At 49.7% G+C, this 7,904-nt stretch overlaps 1 protein-coding gene across 1 annotated transcript in view; it reads right to left on the reverse strand.

The window, feature by feature from the left end:
- The window catches only part of DLG5 (discs, large homolog 5 (Drosophila)), a 155,354-nt gene extending 147,463 nt beyond the window's left edge, over window positions 1-7,891 (reverse strand). The window contains exon 1 of the mRNA XM_011974879.1: window positions 7,699-7,891. The gene's annotated coding sequence lies outside the window, so the exon portion shown is untranslated. The remainder of the gene's footprint in view (window positions 1-7,698) is intronic.
- Window positions 7,892-7,904: the final 13 nt, after the last annotated feature.

The following is a 7,904-nucleotide window of genomic DNA, read 5'->3' on the forward strand; positions in this document are numbered from 1 at the left end:
TTCATGTTATGTAAATTATCACAATTTTGTTTAAATCCTCAAAGTAAATGGGTTATGAGCCTTTTTGAAGTGTGAAATGAACGTCAAGGTCAACAGTCAACTAGGAATTATCCACCAAGGGTTTAGAGGGATAGACTGCCAACATGGGGCACTCCAACCGTCTCTGTTTGGTTTAAAACGCTCTGTAGCTCTTTTGTGGAATGCAGTCTCAAAAAGATCAATAGAGATATACAGTTCAGAGGTATGCAATCTATCCCAGGTAAAAGGCGGAAAAAAATCCAATTTCCCCCCAGCACAATCCCATTTAAGATTCTTCCCTGCTGAACACACATAGCATCCCTACTGCCCAGGCCAACACGCAGCTCAGCCCTCTTTCTCTACGTCTGCTACTTCTGTGGCTCACACCTTCCCAGGGTTTCAGGAAATGACTGTAGAGCCCCCTCACACAAGGCAGAACATACAGGTGGTTGAAATGAGGTGGGACAAAAAAAACTGAGACAATGGCCAGCAGCGGTGGCTCATGCCTATAATCTCAGCATTCTGGGAGGCTGAGGCAGGCGGATCACCTGAGGTCAGGAGTTCCGGACCAGCCTGGCCAAGATGGCAAAACCCCGCCTCTACTAAAAATACAAAAATTAGCTGGGGGTGGTGGTGCGCACCTGTAATCCCAGCTACTCAGGAAGCTGAGACAAGAGAATCACTTGAACCTGGGAGGCAGAGGTTTCAGTGAGCTGAGATTGCACCACTGCACTCCAGCCTGGGTGACAGAGTAAAGGCTCCATCTCAAAAAAAAAAAAAAAAACTGAAACAAAATATTTATCCTACTCTGCTTACTTTTCCAGGAAATGGAAAGCCAGAGTATCAAAAACCACTCAACACTAACATTAAATCAGATTAACAGCAATCCTGATGTAGAGCTGGAAGGGCCCCCAAAATTGAGTCCAACCCAATCACCCAACCTCCTTGGACCAAATGGCACCTGGGAAGTGCTCAAAACCCCACAGGAATGAGCAAGTCCCCCGTCAATGCTCAACCTCTTCTGTTTTGACTGTTGAACTGGGGGAAAAAAAAAAAAAACAAGCACCAGGAAGCTAAAAGGCTCTGCCAAGGTCAAGATTTTGCAGTTACGAGCAGATCTCCAGTTCAGGGCTTTTTTTTTTTTTTTTTTTTTTAAAGAAAAGTTCCCCAGTATTCTTTTGAGGACATCAAGTTGACATTCAAATTCTATGTGTAGAAAGGGAATGACTCTCTACTCTTACAACAGCCAGTGTGGGTGCTCCACATGGCTCCTGGCAGCCAGCCCCACACCGCCAGTACCTGATGGGCAACCTTGGGGACTTCAGACATCAATGTCACACCACCTGCTTCCATCACAGACATACCGTGGGTGGTGATATCCATGTGTACATCTGGGGCTTGCTCAAGCCTTCCTCCTCTCCCACAGCCTCTGCCACCATGAGGTCACCACTTAGGAATCTGCATGTATATTTGAAGAGGATCTGGACAAGGATACATCATTCACTTTACACACAGCTGACTATTCATTCATTCAACAAAAAGTTATTGCACACCCATCTTGTACCAGGCTCTATTCTGGGAATGAGGACTATAAAAGGAAATTTGGTTCAGGGAGGACAGCTCTGACACCTGCTTGGCATAGTATACAAGGAGCTCCCACAGAACCTCAGAAACACCAGGAGATTCCCAGTTTTCTGGCTCTAAGGTTAGTTGCTGTCTACTACTGTCACTGTTGTGCTATATTGCTCAGGGTAACAAAATGCTCTTCCACTTTTCTTACCATGGATTGTCAAACAGCACAGTGAAGTAGTTAGTGTTTTCATTACTTTGCAGAGGAGATAAGCTCACAAGGATTAAAAACCTTGCTCAAGGTCTAAAACCTTGTAAAGTCTGATCATCACTACCTAGACCCACCGTCCCACTCCAGCAATGACGGCGTGTGCTAACTGTATTATCGCACAAAGGTGGCAATGCTTGGAGTGGACATTCATCTGCTCTTTTACCTGCGCAACATCGCTCCTGCTTGTCTTCCTTTACACAACTGCTCTGCCTCACTAAAAAACCCACATAGTATTGGAATGGGCTGCCAATCATAGTAGCCCATCATCTTACCCTGTGGTTCCACTGCTGGGCACAGGGCCAAAGCTGAGCCAGTCTTAGTCCTCTAGCCCTGGCCACAGTCACCGGGACTCACACAGACACATAACGCTGGCCAGACCAATCAGAATCCTCCCATGAGGTTTCCCTGGGCTGACTGGATAGAGCTCCCTTTCTTCCCTGGTCAGGGGCTGTGAACACGAACAGAGGGGCCTGAAGTCATGTTCAGACCCGTGGGAAAAGCCCACAGCATCGATCCAAGAGGTCAAATGTCCCAAAGGCCAGTTTCCACCATCCATCCAAAGGTTGTGGAATATTCTAAGTCAATACATTTCTCTTTTTCTACCTAAGATGGTCTGAGCTAAGTTTCTATCATTTTGCAATAAAGGTACCCTGAAATGATACAGATAAAATCTGCCCTTCACTTAGAAATCTCTTCTCACCCATTAATTTCAAATGCCTCTGCCACTTCCTCTCAAGTAACACAAAACAACCTAAATTAGCCTTGCAGGGTGGCGTGTACCTGTAATCTCAGCTGCTAAGGAGGCTGAGGCAGGAGGATGGCTTGAGCTCAGGAGTTTGAGGCTGCAGTGAGCTATGATTGAACCACTGCACTCCACTGTGTCTAAAAAAATAAGTAAATAAACAAACAAAAGAACCAAAAGAAAAACTACAACAGCTGGAGCTTTTACTTATATCCCTTGCCCTGCTGACCCTCCAGGGTAGAGGGGATGAAGAAAAGGTGGCTGGTACCTGAAGGAAGTAGAGAGAGAACAAAAGGCCCAGGCAACCTCTACTGAATAATAAATAACCTACACCTGACAATCAGCACCCAACTGCACTAGTCCCACTGGAAAAGCCTGGCAGGGTTATTTCCTTGGGGAAAAAAAAAAAAAAAAAAAAAAAAACTTCCAGCTCTAACTTCTGACAGTGTACAATGCCTAAATTTAAACCCCCCCTCAGCCTAGCCATCAAGGTCCTCCAGATTACCTCTGCATCCCCATCTCCGTTCCACCCAGAGCCAAGGCCAATGCCCTGCTCTGCTCAGGCTGGGTAAACACACAGCTCCTCTCTACAGCTCAGCCTCTGCTGCCCACACGTCCTCCCTCCATCCCTCCAGGCATTCAGAGCTTCGCTTCAACACCAAGTCCCAGCACATTCGCGAAGCTCTCCTCAGCTTCTCCAGCAGATGCTGCGGGCTCCACTCTCTTAAGTTTGATGAAGCAAGTGAGTCAGTTCACTAAGAAAGTAAAGAGGAGGCACGGGAGGTGTGGGGAGTGGGAACGAGAAGGAAACATTAGGCACTGAGCACGGGAGAGGTCCAGCGGGCACTCCCCGAGTTCTGCCATTTCTGCCTCCCAAGAGAGGCCTGGTGGGAATGACTTGAGGAGTCCCACATTTAGATGGTAATGAAAGTCACTAGAGGTGAATGAGAGTATCTGGGGAAAGTATGTAGCATATCGAGTTTTTAATACAAGAAAAAGCCTATTTGTGCATCTGTATCAGTTGATCTGTCTCATAATGTCACTCTCATGAGTGTCCCATTCCCCCAACAAGGTGGCAAGCTACGGGCTAGAATTACATCCTGTGTACCCCGGCCCCTATCTATACCCCAGCCCCACCTGGTGACAGAGGCAGGCAGTGTAGCACCATTAGCCCATCTTACAGATGAAGATACTGAGGCTCACTCCAGGGGCATGGAGTTGAGAATCCTCAAGGGAAAAAACCCAGGTGTTTCCCTGAATCAAAGAGAAAAAACAAAGGACTGCATGGGGCTCCAAGTGACCACGCTAGACTCGGTAACTGGGAAAAACAAGAGACCCAACTGAGCCACTCAGAAGTAAACAATTCTGTCCTCCCCCTACCACCAGCTGGGGCAAAGGTGTTCACTTGTTCCCTACAGATCTACATATCAAATCCAGGACAAGAGAAAGCTACGTAATTTCAGAGTCCCCCAGTGACTGGAAATGTCCTGAAGTTGTAGTGGGAAGGCCTAACCAGGGAACAGGAAAAACCACCCCTAGACAAGGAATCAGGAGCACTGGGCTTGGCCTAGACTCCGGCACTTTTCTGCACTGTGACTTCTTCCTTACAGACAGGGCCCTGGAACTAAATGACATGAAGATCATAAGACACCACTCATCTCCCTGGGGCTGCCACGGAGTCAATGAGATATGAAGATAGGACACAAAATCCTGACCACAACACTGTGTGCCTCCTAGTTGCTCCACACCCCCAGGCCTGAGCATGGTGGGTTATGAATGTTTGGGGATCTAACTCAGCAAGAGTTGCCCCGATGGGTTGGGTTTGCTCACCTGCCCACCAGCACCCAGGCATGTGTCCTCCCCAGTTTCCTTCCAGTTCCAGGCCCCACGTGGTAGGCTGCTGCCAATGCAGACTCCCTCAGCACCCAAGTGCCAGTGGGGGATGGGCACTCTGGACCAGGAGCCCACACAAGGTGTCCATCAAGGAAGCTCCAGAGAGACGGTGCCAAAGCAGCACCCATTGATGCTAAGGATCCTAGGGAGCCAGCTGGTTCCTCTCTCAGGCTCCGCAATGGCCTCGAACTGAGGCCAATTCACACCCAGAGCTGCCGCCCAGAGCACAGAGTGGAAATCACTCAGGAGTGGAAGGAGGCAGGACCAAGTGCTGGATTTTCCTGACTATGACTCCTCAAGGAAGAAGACTTCCATTCCTTCAGCCAGAGCCACTCTCATGCACTGAGCTTTGACCATAAGAAACACTTTCTAGCTAAAAGAAAAAAAAGCGAAAAACTGGAGACCTGTAACACAGCAATTCACCCTTCACAAAGGAGCCCCCCCACCCCCACCCCCACCCCAGGGGCAGTGGCTCACTCCTGTAGTCCCAACACTTTTGGGAGGCAGAGGCAAGCAGATCGCTTGAACTCAGGAGTTCGAGACCATCCTGGACAACATGGAGAAACCCCATCTCTGCAAAATATACAAAAATTAGCTGGTGTGGTGGCATGTTCCTGTGGTCCCAGCTACTTGGGGGTGCTGAGGCAGGAGGATGGCTTGAGACTGGGAGGCAGAGGCTGCAGTGAGCCGAGACTGTGCCACTGCACTCCAGCCTGGGCAACACAGCAAGACCCTGTCTCAAAAAAAAAAAAAAAGCCCCCAACACGCCACTGTTTGCTGACACACCATGTCACCCTCTCCCCCAGGGGCTTCAGGTGGCATCTTGCCATACCAAATGCTGTCCTAACTTTTTCCTTTCTTTTTCTTGAGACGGAGTCTTGCTCTGTCACCCAGGCTGGAATGCAGTGGCACCATGTCGGCTCACTGCAACCTCCACTTCCCAGAGTCAAGTGATTCTCCTGCTTCAGCCTCCCAAGTAGCTGGGACTACAGGCGCCCACCACCACGCCCAGCTAATTTTTGTATTTTTAATACAAACGGGGTTTCACCATGTTGGCCAGGCTGGTCTCGAACTCCTGGCCTTAAGTGATCTGCCTGCCTCAGCCTCCCAAAGTGCTGGGATTACAGGCATGAGCCACCACATCCAGCCAACTTTTTTTTAATGTATTAAATAAAATGAACTTAACTTCTCCTTGAAAATTATTTTTCTAAGGATTTCATGACCCTCTCCAAAGTCACAGAACTCTGCATTGTGGTAAAACTGGGGTCTGAAATCAATGCCTGAGGGGATAAAATCCAAACCCTAATCTCTGCCTTCCTTAGAGGTCACGACTAGCTCCTAGAACTTCAGCCCCATGAGGCCCCACATTCTCCACCAGGCACGGAAAGGATGAGACCTAATTAATGGCAATTGATCCATCAATCAATCTATTCTCAGAGATTAAGGTGAGCATTGATTCACATGCTTCCAAATGCAGACTTCTAGCCTGTACTCTTGACTTCTGTGCTTCCTAGGAAAGACTTCCAGAAACAGATCTTAACTTCTTCCTTCAGAGATAGATTAGATACACAGATACAATTAAAAAGAAAAAATTACTTTGTTGGGATCCCCTCTGTCCTTGTCCTCATGGCCACATCTGACAGTCCCTTCCTAGCATCTCCCAAAGCACTATCCCAGGAAAGGATTAGGTTTGCCCAGCAACTCTGACATGACCACAACTGGGGGGAAAGAATGCAGGTTTGACGGACAGAGATGCAAGTCAGAAGCTCAAAGTGGAGACAGGAGGACCACCAATGAAATGACCTGCTGTGTGGCCAGCAGTTTAGTCTCTTTGCCAGTTTCCTGCAGCTATAAAAAGTGAGGTTAAGATGGCCAATATAAGAGAGCTGTTACCAGGAACGGCTTATAAAATCATTCCCTTAATAAGTGGAGCTTTTAACAGCCAAATAAACGGGTCCCATCAGCCTTTGACCTTCAAGTTGCTAAGGGCAATTTCTCAGCCCTCTCGGTTCACTTGTTTTTCTTTTATACATATATCTTTATTTATTTTTACTGTACCTATCGATTCACTGTTAAAACAAGGACAAGACCTAGAAAGATGGCACTTTGTTTCCTGGCTCCGAACAAGTTCAAACAATAGGTTATAATTCAAAATTCCTGGTCCCCAATACTTTCTGGGCATTTTAACCACTCCAAGTCAGAGTTTTCTCTCTGGCAAAGAATAACAGAAAGCTCACATAGTGGCAACGACAATTGAACGTGACAAGGCAGAGTGCCTGCCACAATAATAGATGCCCAATAAATGCTTGTTCTCTTCCTCCCTCAGTGCCATGTCTTCTTCCTCCAGCTGCCTTGTCTGAAAGGCTGGCTTCCACACTCCGCGACCAGACCAGGACAAGCCTACCACTTGTCAGAAACTCCCGCCAGTATCCGTTCTTGCTCCGAAACACACACTTACAAATCAGTCATCTCCAAGACCAAGGACACAGGGGTTCCAAAAGGCACCCCCAAGGGAACCAGTCACCAGCCTTCCTCCTTAAGCAGCTCGGTGCTCTCAAGGAGGGAACTTAGCCCCAACAGCCACTACTAGGATTTTCCCATGGTGCAATGCAACTTCCCCAACTTTTCAGGGCCCACAGTTTCCAAAGAAACCCAGGCAGGCATTGTGCACAATCAGCCACAAGTCCGGGCGAGACTGGGCTCTGAGCAGAGGAAAGGGAGCTGGGACAGCCAGAAAATGAAAAGGCAGCGGTGGCCCCGGCACAGGATGGCAGGCACCAAAATTTAAGAGTATGGGTCCTGGCCCAGGTCCCATTGTTTTAGACGTTATCCTTGGTTAAAGGCTAGCACAGGGTCCCAAAAGACTAGCGGGTGGTTAGGAGCCTCAGAAAAGGGACTGATGAACATCCTTCGAGGTACCCCCTACCCGCTACTGGACCTGGTGGCCCCCGGGGACCCTGCCGCCGAGGCACCTGAGGGTGAAGGCCTTCAGCTGGGGGCATTGTTCACTGCGAACGGCGGGACTTGGGGAGGCGGCGGGACTTTGGGGTCCGCGCACCGCCGCCTCCCCAGCTGGGCTAGAGGAACGAGTCCACCAAGGCCATCGCCAGGTGGAGCGGCGGCCCCGGCGAGGTCCCCCTCCGCCAGCAGGAGGGAGAAGCGGAGGGCGCGTCCCAGAGGCGGGGGCCGAGGGTCTGCCACTCACCCGCTCCTTCCGCGGGCTGCGGCGGCCCGACGACGCCGTTCAGGTAGAGAATGGGCAGCAGGTGAGGCTGCGTCTTCTCCAGCGCCGCCCGCAGGTCCTGGAAGTGGTCCCGCTCCTTGGCCAGGAGCAGCTTGAGCAGCAGCTCCGCCTTGGCGCCTCCCGCCTCCTCGTCCAGCTGCCGCCGCTCGCCGGGACTGAGCGCTCCC

This window comes from Mandrillus leucophaeus, unplaced genomic scaffold (assembly GCF_000951045.1).
Source record: "Mandrillus leucophaeus isolate KB7577 unplaced genomic scaffold, Mleu.le_1.0 Scaffold15, whole genome shotgun sequence".
Taxonomy (NCBI): domain Eukaryota; kingdom Metazoa; phylum Chordata; class Mammalia; order Primates; family Cercopithecidae; genus Mandrillus; species Mandrillus leucophaeus.